The sequence below is a fragment of the Saccopteryx bilineata genome, chromosome 5 (genome assembly GCF_036850765.1).
Source record: "Saccopteryx bilineata isolate mSacBil1 chromosome 5, mSacBil1_pri_phased_curated, whole genome shotgun sequence".
Classification (NCBI taxonomy): Eukaryota; Metazoa; Chordata; class Mammalia; order Chiroptera; family Emballonuridae; genus Saccopteryx; species Saccopteryx bilineata.
Window position 1 is genome coordinate 187,881,446 of NC_089494.1, and position 7,903 is coordinate 187,889,348.

Consider the following 7,903-nt stretch of genomic DNA (forward strand, 5'->3'; position numbering starts at 1 on the left):
CTCTCACTCGATTCGCGCCGACGCCGTCTCTTCCTGTGGGACCCCTGGGGCTGGACCCCGGCATACAAGCTTATTAATTCCTCAGTATCACCTCTAGTCTGCCCTACTATGCCTTCCAGAAGGGAAGATCTGAAAGTATTTGTTCAGTGCTTTCTGAAGTTGCATTAAGAAGTGAGCAGAGATTGCACAATGTAGTATCAGATTTCCAACAGCATTTTTTCTTTCTTGGGGACTCTTTCTCTGTCAAGATACAGGTTTATGATTCTCTTGGTTAAATGTTCATTTTTATCTTCCCTAAAGATATCCCTTGTAACAGAAGTATTGGTTGCCTAACCAGTAAGCTCCCCCCCCCCCATCTTTCTAGTGACAATAGATCTAAGTACCCATTTAAAGAAACTGGAAATCCAATTACTCAAAGTTCAGAGTCATCATAGAAAACATGCCATTGGAAAAGCAGATGGGTATTTTCAGGCTAAAAAAAGAAAAAAACCTTATTAAGAGATTTCTATCTCTCTCTTTCATTTCATTTGAAGGAGACAGCATTTAAGTGATTATAACCTATGGAATAACTTGGGGCAGTAGACATTAATATTGATCCTTTATTGTTCTGAAAGTCAAATGGAAAATTTTTTGTGTGAGTTTTTTATAAATTATAAAGTAGAATGAGATTTGTAAGATGTTATCACTTAAATCTAACATTTATTATTTACCATAGGCTAGACATTGTGCTGAGTGTTTATTTAATTCAGAACATTAAATTCTGTGGTTTCCAAATTCAGTTACCCAGTATAGATCCTCTGGGGATCTACATACATGCAGATTCATGAGCTCTCCGTTTACAGATTATGACTCAGAAGATGTGGCATACATCTGGATATTTATATGATTCTGATAGTCAAACTTTAGACACTAATTTTGTCTTTGGAATAACCCTGAAGGTAATTACCAATTATTTTTTCCATTTTCTTCACTGGAGTTCCAATGGGCTATAAAAAAAGTCAAAATTTCCCCCTTCTCTGAAAATTCTTATTATAGGATGTCAGAACAACAAATTTTTACCAGGAAATTGAATAGAATTCTTTGTTCTCAAAGAGCTTATAGTTTAGTGAAATACTAACATAAGGAAATAATTATGTTAAAATGCAGTATGGGCTACGTGAGAGCAAGTTTCAGGTAAAACAGTGATGCAAAGGCAGAATTATTATCTCTGCCTGAAGAGAGTGAAGGTGAGGGAATGCTTTATAAAAAGATGGGAGTAGTCCAAGCATGTATAAAGACAAGGATGTGGAAACCAGCACAGCATATTGAAAGAATAGCAATAATTTAATATGGTTGTTGGATTGGGCGTGTAGTAGAAGCATGAATTTTGGCATCTGACAAAACATGGATTCAGATTCTATCTCTGCCACTTACTAGCTAAATGAGCTTGGGCAAACTCATTTAGTGCTATAGTCTGAATACTTATGTCTTCCCAGAATTTGTATGTTGAAGTCCTAACTCCCAAAGGCGATCATTATTAGTGGGGTGACCATGCTGGCACTGTGATTCTGGACTTACAGCCTCTGGAACAGTGAGAAGTAAATTTCGGTTGTTTATATGCCATCCAATCTCTGGTATTTTATTAGAGCAGCCCAAACAAATTAAGACACTTAGCCTCATTGAACCTCAGGTTTCTCAGCTAACAAAACTTCTCTATGTTTCAGAGTATCTATCAGTGTAATGAAAACTTATTATAATTAACATATTAGTTTGTTTTAACTTGAGTCTCCTCCTTATCTTCTATTAGTATCAGTTCTCTTCATGGAAAGGGTTTTATACTATAGCTGGTTCTTGAAGTGCCATGACAATACAGGAAGAGTGTGAACAGATTTGCATTCTACCAGGACTACTTTGGTCAACAAGAGAAGGATGCATATGAAAACGTTGGAAGCAAAGAGATCACCGTCTGGACTATTTCTCACTGTAGGTGAAGCCCAATAAAGATATAGTAATGATAATGGGGATGGGGAGAATAGATTCAGAGGTATTTAGTAGATAGTTTAACATAATATGTACAATTATGATAGAGACAAAAACTAAATATGAGACAAAGTTAACAAAGGCTATTTATTCATAAATTTGTAACAAGGGAATTCTCTGCCATCACTTTACTTTCAGCAGGTGTTCAATGGTGTTAGAAAGGTGAGATTCCAGTCTAGTAACTCAGTTGTTTAGAGCGTCCTCCCGATATACCTGGGTTGCAGGTTTGATCCCCAGTCAAGTCACATACCAAAATCAACCAATGAATCTATAAATAAATAGAACAACAGATCAATGTTTCTCTTGCTCTCTCTCTTTTCTCTCTTTCTCTAAAAATAATAGAAAAAAAATTTTTTTATTTAAAAAGAATGAAGGGTTTTTCATGGCCGACCATTTCCTAGAAGAAGTTGGGGCTGATAGGGTGCTTTTTGCAGTCAAGTTATCATCTCACTGCAGTCCTTATGGGAGAGTGGCTGCCATGGCAGGCAATTTCTCAGTTGTTTAATATGAAAGACAGAAAAATAGTTGGTTCATTTATTTCACTCCAGGGGGAAAAAATCCCTGAAAAAATTTAGTGGCTGAAAGAATACTGAAAGCGTTATTGGGCATCATGGTATTACTTTATGTGCTAAGTCAGGATATTTTGGGGAAAAGATTTTTAAAGATAGCCATCATTTTCATCTGTATACAGACATGCATGACACATACATATTGCTACAGAGTTAATTCTCCAAATCACAAGTAAGACCAACATCCATCTTAAATAATTCTACACATCTGTTGTGAAGTTTCATGTGAACTCCAAGATTTAGATTTAAGTTAGTAAGCATACATGGTTCCCAAGCTTCTGGACTAATATATTGTAAAAAAAAAAAAAAAAAAAAGTGTGAAAGACCAGGGTAATTTAAAAATACACTTTGAAAAAATTGGAACCTCTTTCATCTTATATGTGCTTTAAATCTCTGTCATGTGCTTTGTCTAGGTAAAGCAAAATTTTCCATAAAAGAAATCTTGGCCAGAAAATATGCCTGGTAAATCACAGTCTTCTGAAAGCTGCTGGAGATAAGGGGGGAAAATTAGTAATGTAATCGCCCATCTAATTAATTCTGGGCACTACCAACAATAATTTTTTGCTTTTTTTGGCAGAAGCATTTCCCTTTTTCACTAATCCTATCTGAACTCATTTCAAGAGGATTTCTTAGTTGTATAGGCAAGAAAATGTTCTTTACCTCCTTTATGTAACTTAGTGTATCTACTTAAGTAAAATGCCTTGAGGAAGAAGAAATTGCAGAGGAGGTAGGAAGAGTGAGACAAGAACAGGGCTAAAGGATTGGTTGTAACAGGCATCTGCATGAGAACTTCCATAACTGGAGAACTTCTGGAGGGTGGGGTGGGGACATCCTGGGATTAATTATGAAGGGATCCTGTCACCTATGAGTTTGAGAAATTTTTTACCCGTGTCTCTGCTACAAAGAGGTTATTGTAACTTCAAAACAGGTTTCAAATAATGGCAGGGAAACCAGGCAAAGGGGGCCAAAGGGGTGGATGCTTACTGAAAATTTCAGTAGCATTTTCAAGATAATTGGCTTAATTACATGCCCAAACCAAGTTATTGTAATTTTAAGGGAACCACAATTAACAGTAATTTAATTTAAAGCGTTGTAATTAGTTCTTTGTGTGTCCCCCTCCCCCCCGGGACTAGATGTTTGAGGGAATAACTAGTCTTGACTTATGGGGTCAAGACTTTGTGAAAAAAAAGATAATCTTGACTCAAGGATGGAATCAGGAATATATAGTTACACTGGCTATGATAGGTAAGAACTAAAAAAATAAATTCTAAGACTATTAGCTTGTATTATAGATAGTGCTCCAGATAAAGGAAGTTTACTGAGTAGCTAAAAGCTGGGCCTTTGAAGCCAGACTGCTAGGATTATTGCTCAACTTTGCTACCATGTGTGTAATTTTAGTTATAATGAATAAAAACCACCTATAATCCATTTTTTAAAGAAAATACAACATGTTTACAGCAAGAAATGAAAGCAAAGCTATAGTCCATTAACCACTATATATTTGATTTGTATCCTTTTTTGTTGGGCAGATAAAATATTATTATGCTCACTTTGTTAAAGATGGCGCTGCCCACGTAGAAGCCCGTTGCCCAGGTGATTGCTTGGAATAGGTGTGATTATGTTAATATGTGTTGGGGGAGGGCTTTTTTGCCAAAAGGTTTTAAAAGGAAGAGAGATCATGTTGTTTAGGAGAAGAGTGATTATGTTCTAGGAGGAGCCCATGCTGTAGGAGAGCAGAGAAAGGCCACGTGGAGGAGAAGAGAGAAGCAGCCAAGATGGCAGAGTGCTGAAGGAAAAGCCAGTTTGTGCAGAGTTTGTGCAGAGAGAAGGAGATGGAGAATAGAGATGAATAAGGCTAATGAGCTAGAAACCTTTGATTCTAGGAAACTCAGATAAGTCAGTAGCTTTGTGAGCACTGAATTAGTGGGTTTTGGAGCCCAGTGTGTATTTTTACTTGCCCACTCTGTGCAAGCTAGGATTAAAGATGATATGGCCCACCAGTTCTTGGCTCCTTTGTTTCATTACTGTCTGTCCAAATCTAATGTGAACTTGCATGGGTCAGGCTGCTGTGATGGTGGTCGTGGCTACTGGCTTTACACTTTTCTTCCAAAGTTATACACACCAGTACATAATAGATAATGCATAATATCAATAAAACTGGTTTGCAATTTGTTGGGGAGATAAAATATATTATGCTCACTTTGTTAAAGATGGCGCTGCCCACGTGGAAGCCATTGCCCAGGTGATGTTAATGTGTGTTGGGGGCGGGCTGTGGGCTGGCAGGAGCCTTGTAGCCTGGGGCTTGGTTTTAGGACTAAGCCTTTCCTACCCTTTTTGATGTGGGGTGGTACAATCCAATCATGCCTCAGAGAAGTGACTTTGTATTAGAGACTTTCCTATTTTGTATATTGGATTAAAGGTTTTGATTTCTACACTATAAAATGGGGGCAGAAAGGGAGCTTGCTCTCTCAGTTCCTTAGATTGTCATTAGAGGAGAGAGCAGAGAGGAGAGCAGAAAAAGGTCACATGGAGAAGCAGCCAAGATGGCGGAGTGTTGAGTGAGAAGCCAGTTTGTGCAGAATTTGTGCAGGGAGAAGGAAGGAGATGGGGAACAGAGGTGAATAAGTCTGGTGAGCTAGAAACCTTTGATTCTAGGAAACTCAGATAAGTCAGTAGCTTTGTGAGCACTGAATGTGAGTGGGTTTTGGAGCCCAGTGTGTGTTTTTACTTGCCTGCCAGGTGCAAGCTAGGATTAAAGATGATGGTCCACCAGTTTTTGGCTCCGTTGTTTCTTTACCGACTGTCTGAATCCTATGTGAACCTACATGGGCCAGGCAGCTGTGATGGTAGCCCTGGATACTGGCTTTACACAATTAAAAAACAATTATTTAATAATCCAACACGAATCATTTTCTAGGTTAGTACGTATAAGTTTACCCATAGTATTTTTAGTCTTATTAACTATTGGTCTAGTTAGTGAGAATTTAAGTTTCCATTATTTTGCTGTTTTGTTAGTATAGTGTGCATCTTTATGCTTAAATATTAATTTTTAAAAATTATGGATTTGAGAGAGAGAAAGAAAACCCATTGATTTATACCTTTGTTGATTGATTCTTGTTTGTGTACTGACCAGGGATCAAACTTGCAACCTTGGCAAATTGGGTCAATACTCTAACCAACTGAGCTACCTGGCCAGAGCTATACATAAATATTAATTTTTTTTCTATAGGCTAGATTTCAAACAGGGCTGATGAACCAAAGATTATGCATATACTTAAATTAATTTAAAAAAATTTAGAGATATCATTGATATATAAAAATATATTAGTTTCAGGTGTATAACATATTAAAATGCACATGAAATAACTGGCAGTTTGAAGATCAGCTGTCATCATGAATTATACAATAACTATACAGACCAGAAAGTTCATGATCAACAGACTACTTCAGTGGAAACAAATGGTCATTGATATCCTTCATTCTGGGAGACCAACGGTATCTAATAAAGAAATTTGAGAAAAACTAATCAAATTATACAAGACCACACCAGATACCATCTTTGTATTTGGACTGAGAACTCATTTTGGTGGTGGCAAGACAACTGGTTTGGGCATGATTTTTGTTATATTGAATTATGCGAAGAAAAATCAGCCCAAACATAGACTTGCAAGACAAGGACTATATAAGAAGAAGATCCCAAGAAAACAGCAAAAGAATAAGAACAGAATGAACAAAGTTAGGGGACTGCAAAGGCCAATGTTGGTACTGGTGAAAGTAAGAGTATATGACTTTATCTTTGGTGATTATGCAGTTGTTTTAAGAGAGGATTAATAAACTAAAAGCTTTAAAAAATAGAAATGAGACAGGTTAGCAAGAGAAAATTAACAGCCTGACCTGTGGTGGCGCAGTGGATAAAGTGTTGACCTGGAAATGCTGAGGTCGCCGGTTCGAAACCCTGGGCTTGCCTGGTCAAGGCACATATGGGAGTTGATGCTCCCAGCTCTTCCCCACCTTCTCTCTCTGTCTCTCTCTCCTCTCTCTCTCTCCCTCTCTGTCTCTCTCTCCCCCTTTCTCTCTCCTCTCTAAAATGAATTTAAAAAAATTAAAAAAAAGAGAAAATAACCAAATTTAATACATATGTATGTATGGGAACCACATATACATGAGAGAATCAGAGACCCCACATGTAGGGGAGATCCAGAGATAGAAAAGGAACATAAGCATGTAAAACATTTTGAGCTAGGGATGAGGTAAGTTTCCTTGAAGGCTTCAAAGAGTTATTTTTCAGAATGATAAAAGCAGATGCTTAGTAAACAGAAGTTTGTCCTGCCTTATAGCTAGGTCAAAAGAGGTTATCTCTGATAGTGTCTTATCATGGGCCAGGGCTTTAATTCACATTTTTTCTAGGTCAGTAAACAATGGGGGCCAAGTTTCTCTTGGGTCTTGTTGGTCAAATAAGTTTGTATATATATGTTTGCTCCCTGTGGGTGTGGGAGACAGGGTGTAAGCTGGCAGTCTGTATAGCCTAAGGCTTCATTTGAGACTAAGCCTTTCCCTCCTTCTAATACTCAAGTCTTCTCAAAACTAAGCTTTTCCCCACACCCTTGACTGTTGCATGATACAGGGTGGTGCACTCTTATGAGGAATCCCATTTATACCTCAGATAGTGGCTTTGTATCAGAGACTTCCTTATTTGTATATTTGCTTAAAGGCTTTAATTTTCTACACAATAAAATGAAGCAGACCAAGGGCTCTAGCTCTCTCTCAGTTTCTGCTATCAGCATTGCAGAGGCTTCCCTGAACCCTTGCCCTCTTTTGTGGCTTGACTGTCTTGATGAGACACCAATAAACAGAATGGCCCACCATCTTCTGACTTGCCATTTCTTTACCATCTGCTCGAATTCAATGAGAACCTTCCTGTGAATGGTCACGATGGCAGCTCCTGGCCATATAGGTCTGAAGCTAAAATTGTTTTTAACTCTAATCTAAATAAGCCACATAATGACTAAGGCACATTTTGGGGTAGCTGATTCTAAGTCCCCACAATTGCAAAATTAACACAGTGTGTGATAATCACAAAATCACTGCACATAGCTAAATTTTTTCTTGTGATGTGAATTTTTAATATTTATTCACTTAGCGTGTTTCAAAAATATAAAATATTTTTAACTATAGTCACTATGCTAATGCTATACATTATATCCCTATGACTTATTTTATAACTGGAAGTTTTTTTCTTTTGATTATTTTCCCTCTCACCCCCTGCCCCCTACAACTATCATTCTGTACTCTGTATTTAGCAAAACTTGCTGGGT

The 7,903-nt window shown here is 37.5% G+C and overlaps 1 pseudogene; it reads left to right on the plus strand.

The window, feature by feature from the left end:
• Nucleotides 1-5,981: 5,981 nt before the first annotated feature.
• On the plus strand, nucleotides 5,982-6,376 carry LOC136306601 (small ribosomal subunit protein eS24 pseudogene; annotated as a pseudogene).
• Nucleotides 6,377-7,903: the final 1,527 nt, after the last annotated feature.